The sequence below is a fragment of the Phascolarctos cinereus genome, unplaced genomic scaffold, assembly GCF_003287225.1.
Source record: "Phascolarctos cinereus isolate Bilbo 61053 unplaced genomic scaffold, phaCin_HiC Scaffold_3;HRSCAF=262, whole genome shotgun sequence".
Taxonomy (NCBI): domain Eukaryota; kingdom Metazoa; phylum Chordata; class Mammalia; order Diprotodontia; family Phascolarctidae; genus Phascolarctos; species Phascolarctos cinereus.
In genome coordinates, this window is record NW_027555736.1 from 217,702,925 (window position 1) to 217,710,718 (window position 7,794).

Genomic DNA, 7,794 nt, shown 5'->3' on the forward strand with positions numbered 1-7,794 from the left:
CATAGGTGGAAGAGATGCAGGAAGGTCTAGGGGGTAGTCTGAGCCCCTCGTTGGAGATGAGCCCCCAAGCTCAACAGGCTGAAGAGTAGGAGGCAGGTTAGGGAGCCTGGTGGAGTCTCCCTACTTGTCATTGAGACCCTCAGGTCAGGGGGCAGACTCCGTGAGCCCCCAAGGTTAGGTTCTGGGTAGTAGCAGGCAGGTTGCGAAGCCCAGCAGGAGTCCCCTACTTGTCAATGAGCCCCCCTTCTTTTAACTTGAAATAAAAGAATCTCTCCAGAGCACTGGCACAGCGGGAATACTCACTGTCTGGGTGGTGGTACTTTCGGCAGTTGCCGATTATCCGCTGGAAGTCAGCCACAAACAGTTTCCCAGTCACATAGTAGCGGCTCCTGAGACGCTCTGTCATGGTCTTCAGGTCGATGGGGAAGCGGATGACTTCATAATAATCTGGAGCCTCTGCCTTCTTCATAGGCTCCATGAAGGGCCGGGCACTGGGGTGAGCACTGATCTGAGCCAGCAGGTTTTTAAGGGTTGTATAGAGCTGGTCAGGGTCCTTGAGTTCCTTCCCCTTCTCCTTCTCCAGCGGCTCCCATCCCATCTCGCGGATGCCGGGGACGCTCTCCACAGGGATCTTCTGCCTCACACCCTCCTTGAAGCAGCTGAGCCCCGGGTATGCCTTCCAAATCTGAGCCTGCTTGCGCTCACTCAGTTTCTTGATTATCTCCTTCTGCTTCTTGATGATATGGGAAAGCTCAGTGTAGGGAATCCTGGGATTCAGCTCACACTCCATCAGCGCGGCCCCCACATAGCCCTTGATGTAACCCAGGTAGCGACTCTCGGGAACCTTGATGTCCCTGGAGAAACCCTGCTTCTTGAAGTAGCCGATGGTGTACTCGTCCGCGTAGGTGAGGAAGTGGAGGATGCTGTGCCTGATGTGATACTCCTTCAGACGGTTCATGAGGTGAGTTCCATATCCCTTGATTTGCTCGTGGGAAGTGACCGCGCAGAAAACAATTTCCGTGAAACCCTGTGTGGGGAACATTCGGAAGCAGATTCCCCCAATGACCCGTCCATCTTTGATGAGGCCCAGTGTCTTGTGCTTCGGGTCAAACACGAGCCTGGCAATGTACTCTTTGGGCATCCGGGGCAGCTGGTGAGAAAAAACATTTTGCAGCTCAACTAGCCAGAGTAGTACACGCGGATTGGCCTTTGGTGCCAGTGAACTTCCTATGACATGCAACTCGATGATCCCACGACTCTCCTGTACCCGAGCAATGTCATCCCTCGCCATGTTGGCTGAGAGTAAGCTTGTCTCAGGCCCAAGCACGGCCTCGGGGTCTGTAATGGTCAACATTACCTCATTAATCAATTCCATGGGAATGTCCCCCATTATTGTAAGCTGCTTCGCATCTTGTAGGGTCAGGTTCTCTGGAAGCTTCCTCTTCTTACCTGGCCTGGGCTCTGCCCCTCCACGGTCCAGGCCAAGGGAGTTGTTGCTGCTGCCACCCAGGCTTTGGGTGAATAACACGGCACTTGGCACAGCTGCAGCACTGACAGTGGCTGGCGGAGGAATTAACTGTGGCCCCGCCGAGTCAGGCATGGTGAACCCTGATTCCCAAATAGGGGAATTTTCCTCATAGATCTCTTCCTCCAACATGGACAGGAACTTGGGGAAATTGGTAAGGATAAGTGTCCTTTTTTCAGGCACCAGTTTGTCCTTCTCCACCTGAAACTTCTCCAGCAGCTGACGGCGGGTAACAGTAAAGATGGACCGAAGGAGACTGCGTCCAAAGACTTGAGTTGTCTCATGGCGGGGCAGACTGTCACAGCTTTGTGGGACGTGACAGTAACACAGCCAACTAGTATAATTGACCTTGTAGGGGGCAACATCTTCACCCTGTGACCTCTTTCGGAACTGGGCAGGAGTCTCCAGCTTCCAGTAGTTAAGGCAGAGCAGGAACATCTTTGAGAGCTCAAACATTGTTTGTCGCTCCCTCGGGGCCAGATGGCTGAACTTAAACTGCACGAAATTCAGTATGCCCTGCTCAATATTGGGCATTTCAAAGGGGGGACCTCCCAGTGACCCCTCCACAATTGGATGTGTCCTCTGTAGGATGCATTTTCTCAAAAGCTTGAAGAGGTAGAAGTAAACCTGCTTGGTGTCTGGGTCTTCTTCCTTGTGCACAGACAAAAACAGATTCTCTAAGTCCACCACCATTCCCAGCAGCCTGTTAATCTCATCCTCAGACACATTCTTCAGGTGGGACACATGGTCAGCCAGAGGGTGTTCGCAGCTCCGGCAGGCCTCACTTAGGTTGGCTGCAGGCTCTTGCAGGTCCATTCGGGGGGCAATGAGAGGTTTGGGGTTCTTCCAGCCATTACACTTGCAAGCATCATTAGCCTCGCAGGCCGAGAAGACCCCGAGCCTCTCCAGCTTCTTGGCCCACGGCAGCGCGCGGACCTGTGCCTTCTTCTGGTTGGCGTGCTGCTGCTCGCTCAGACCAGGCTGAGCCAGATCCTCCCCGGCTCTGGGCGTCTCTTTCGCTGTGGCTCCCACCAGCGCCACTGCCGGGAATGGGCCGGGCGTAGGAGCTGGGACTGGAGTCTGGACCTGGGCCTGGGCCTGGGCCTGCTCCGCCATGGCCTCCCCAGCTGCAAATCAAAGTGATTTTGAACTTAGTCTAAAGCTTATAGTTGATTGAATAAAGATGTTTAGGCTTGACTCTCACCCTCTTAATTGATTGATTGATTGTACTTACCTGGCAAAAGTATCAGAGCATTGTATTTTGTCATTTATTTTAAGTGCAATGGGGTGACTGATTGATTAAATCAATGAATTCTCACCCTTATATATAAAATTAAGGGTACTTTATCGAACTTATTTCACAGATTAATTGTCAGAAAAGTATTTTGTAAACTACCAAGTAATATATAAAAGTGAGCCATTATTATTTGTATTTTTTTTTTAAAGGAAATATGTTAAGGGGAAAAAAAGTCATAAAGGAAAGAGGTCTCTTTTTTATTCACAGACCCAACATAAGTAATTAACATGAAAAGTTGCTAAAAGTAGATTATATAAATAGGCCCCCAGATGACTGAAAAGTAGACAACTTAAAAACAACAGATACTTATGTTATCCAAGGGTATATATTATATGTATTTATGTGTGTGTGTGTGTGTATGTGTGTGTGTATAAATGTTTAGTGTACCATTTCAACATTTTCTTTGCTGTAATTGAAATGCTGGTACATCCACAGAATTTAATTGTATTTTACATTAGAATATGACACTAGTTACAAAGATTAATTTTTACAGGTCCTTGGGCTAGTCTTTAACTACCTTGGGCTTTCAGTTTCTCCTTTTTAAAAACTGGACTAGATAATCACTGAAGTCCCTTCAAATTCTAAAATTTTTAGATCAATATTCATAGTTTTGCTCAACAAATTTGCTTACATTGCTTGTATGCACAATAAGAATTATAAATAGGGAAAAGAATGTGCCATTACTAGAGTAGGATTTGTTAAGAATGAGAAAGTCTTGCCTGCCTACCTGCTATTAAGAACTACTTTAAGAATACATTTCTGCACCCATACAGAGTTCTAGTCACATTCCCAGGGCTTGGAGTACTGCTATCACTGGTGGCATCAGGGGAACAATGTCCCTTCCTGGGCAAAGACCAGAGCAAAGGCCAAGAGAGTAGTGACCACACCTCTCCTTACATCATAACACTTTGGAAGCACCAAAAATCTTATAGACACTACCTAGCCCAAGAGTTAGCTCTGAAAATATCAACAAGAAAGACCTAAGGGCAATGCCCCTCTATTCTGTGAGCATAGCAAACTTCAACTTGAAGTTAAGTCAAAAAAAATGGGGAAAATGAGCAAACAACAACAATAAAACAACTTGACCATAACAAGTTACTATGGTGACAGGGAAGATCAAGAAACAAACCCAGAAGAAGACAATGAAGTAAAAGCAGCTACAAGCAAAACCTCAAAAATGTGAATTGGAGAGAAACTACACAAATTCCCTAAACCTTCAAAAGGGATTTTAAAAATCAAATAAGAGAGGGAGAGGGAAAATTGGAAAAATAAATTAGAGAATGGCAAGAAAATTAGGAAAAGAGAATCAATGGCTTGGTAAAAGAAGCACAAAAATGCTGAAGAAAATAAAACCTTAAAAAATAAAATTGACCTAATGGTAAAATAGGCACAAAAATCCACTGAAATGAAGAACACCTTAAAAAATATAATTGGCCAAATGGAAAAAGTGGTACAAAAAATCCCTGAAGAAAAGAACTCCTTAAGAATTATAAGTGACTAAGTGGGAAAAAAAATAAAAACTCCCTGAGCAAAATAATTGCTTAAAAATTGGAATTGGGCAAGTGGAAACTAATGACTCCATGACACACCAAGAAATAAAACAAAATCAAAAGACTGAAAAAAAAATAAAAGAAACTATGAAATATCTAATTGGGAAAACAACTGAACTGGAAAACAGATTGCTGAGAGATAATTAAAGATTTGTTGGACTACTATCCAAGTGGTGATACATGATAAGGATAAAATATGATTATGCTATAGAAATGACAAGCAGATTGGTTTCAGAAAGACCTGGGCAGAAAAATATGTACTGATTCAGGGTAAAATTAGTAGAACCAGAACATCGTTCATAGTAACAGCAATCTTGTAATAATGATCAACTAAGAAAGACTTAGCTATTCTGATCAATACAATGATTCAAGACAATTCAGAAAGACTCATGATGAAGCATGCTATCTTTCTCCAGAGAAAGACCTGATTAAATCTGAGTGAAGACAGAAGCATAATTTTTTCCACTTATTTTATTTCGTTTTTTTTTTTTGCAACATGGCTATTATGAAAAAAAATTTCCAGGATTTCATATGTATAATTGATATAACATTTCTTCCTTTTTCAGTGATGGTACAGGAGCAGAAGAGAGGGACAGCATTCAGAACTTATTTTTTTTTAATGAATGCAAAAAAAGATTTTATTTTAAAAGCAATACATTTCTGCCATTAGTGATTTAGAAGGATGATTCGTTAAACTATTACATCAACACATTAGAAGGTGTTTTTATATAAACACATTTTTAGCAATTTTTTTTTTAAATTTAGCTGACAACAGGGTGCATAGGTAACTGGAGGGCAAGGGAGCCAGTTTTCATGAAAGAAGAGTCATGTCTGACTATGGATAGCAGCACCTGTTGGCAATTCTATCAACTGACCAATAAACAAGTATTTATTAAACAGCTAAGTGCCCAGGACAATGATAAATATTATGCGTATGGGGATAACAGAATATCTTCAAGACTATTTGTTACAGATTTTTAATTACTCACTGGTTATTCAGTAAAAAAAAATATTAAGGCCTAATATATACAAACCACTGTATGCATCACTATAAGAGACCCCAAGACACATTTCCTCCTTTGCAAAATGAGGGGGTTGGGTAGAAGCTGTACTCTCTAAGGTCTCTCTCAGCTCTAAAATTTTATGGTTCAATATTGACATTTATGTGGACAGATCTGTTATTATGCCTCTCATCAGAGAATTAGCATTATGCATTAACCAATATTCTTCTATCTAATTCTATTTCTATGACTATTGAAAAATTAATAATAAATCAGTCACTTCCCACAAAGTTCTTACTATCTAGTGGGAAAGATGATGTGTATGCAGATAAGCATTATTTATAAAATCATTCATGTTGCTCAACTGTCATGAGGCAGGTACAGAGTAACTAATAATTTGATTCAGAAATATATGTCTTAAAGTTTTCTAACGCTTTTATTAACTTCTAAAACAGTAATTTCCCAACATATTTACTTTGTTTCATTACACTCTCCTGTTTTAACAAACAAAAAACAAATAATATCAAATGATACAACTAAGCAATCTTAGGATCTAAAAGTCTGTATCCATATCCAATCCCCACTCTAATTTTCCATTGAAAATGAGAGAGTTGTGCTTTGTAATCTGCTCTCTGGGAATGAGATTGGACATTACAAGTAATCATAAATCAGCTTCCTTATTTGTTCTTTTTATCTGCATTATGGTCATCATTTTGGCATTTTTCTCATATTCCAGTTCTGCTTTCATCATTTTGCATCAGTTTTTTTTTAATTCATTTAAAAAATTAATTTATTTTTAGTTTTCAACAATCACTTCCATACATTTTTGAGTTTTAAATTTTTCTCCCCCTCCCTCTCCATCTCTCTCCCTAAGATGGCATGGCCTCTGACATAGGCTCTACATATACATTCCTATTAAATATATTTTCACATTCATCATGTTTTAAGGAAGAATTAGAACCAATAGGAGGAACCACAAAGAAAGACAACACAAAACAAAACAAAAGAAAAAAAATAGCAAATAGTATGCTTTGATCTGCATTTAAACTCCATAGTTCTTTCTCCGGATGTGGATAGCATTTTCTAGTGAGACTTTTTGAGATCCCTGCATTGCTCAGAAGGGCTAAGTCTATCAAAGTTAGTCATCACACAACGTGGCTGTTACTGTGTACAACATTCTCCTGGTTCTGCTCACTTCACTCAGCATCAGTCCATACAAGTCTTTCCAGGTTTTTCTGAAGTCTGCTTGCCCATCGTTTCTTATAGCACAATAGTATTCCATTACATTCATATACCACAACTTGTTTAGCCATTCCCCAATTGATGGGTATCCCCTCAATTTCCAATTCTTTGCCACCACAGAATGAGCTGATATAAATATTTTTGTACATGTGGGTCCTTTTCCCATTTTTATGATCTCTTTGGGATATAACCCTAGAAGTGATATTGCTGGATCAAAGGGTATGCACATTTTTATAGCCCTTTGGGCATAGTTCAAATACAAGGCTCAAGAGAGACATAAAAATGTAAACAGGACAGATAAAAAATATGTTATTAGTAAGGACAAACTGTTTATATCCCTGCAAGGGAAGATGATATTTGTAACTCTTGAGAACTGTATTGTTATTACAATTGTTATTACAACATTTTAAAGGGGAATGCATAGGGGAGGTGGTATAAATTGACTTTGATATAATGATAAAAATCTAATTAAGTGGGTTAAATGGATCTAAGTAAGTGGATTAATCTGATCTAATTAAGGGATTGTACTGGAAGAAAAGGAAAGGAGGAGGCAGACAAGGGTAAATTACATTACAGGAAAAGGCAGAAAAACCTATTACAGTAGAGGGAAAGAAGAAAAGGAGATGAGCATTATTTGAACCTTACTCCCATAAGATTTGGCTCAAGGAGGGAATCACATAATCATTTGGGTATAGAAATATGACTTGTCCTATAGGTAGTAGGAGGGGAAAGGGGAAAGAAAAGGGAGGGGGGATAGAAGGGAAAGAAGAAGTACTAAGGGTAAAGGGGAAGAAAACGGAGGGGGCTAATAGAAGGGAGGCAGGACTGAAGGAGGTGGTGTTCAAAAGCAAAATACTAGTGAGGAGGGAAAGAGAAAAAGGAAAAAGGAAAGCATAATGGGGGGAATGGGATGAAGAGAAAGACACAGATAGTAATCGTAACTGTGAATGTGAATGGGATGACCTCTCCCATGAAAAGTAAGTGGATAGCACTATGGATTACAAAATATAATCCTACAATGTGGAGAACAAAAGAATTCATGACCAAACAAGAGATAGAAAACATTACAGAATGCAAAATGGATAATTTTGATTACATTAAATTGAAAAGCTTTTGCACAAACAAAGCCAATGCAACCAAGATTAGAAGGGAAGTAGGGGCACCTAGGTGGTGCAGTGG

The 7,794-nt window shown here is 40.8% G+C and overlaps 1 pseudogene; it reads right to left on the reverse strand.

Annotated features, from left to right (window-relative positions):
* Nucleotides 1-223: 223 nt before the first annotated feature.
* Nucleotides 224-2,641, reverse strand: LOC110202204 (histone acetyltransferase KAT2A pseudogene; annotated as a pseudogene).
* Nucleotides 2,642-7,794: the final 5,153 nt, after the last annotated feature.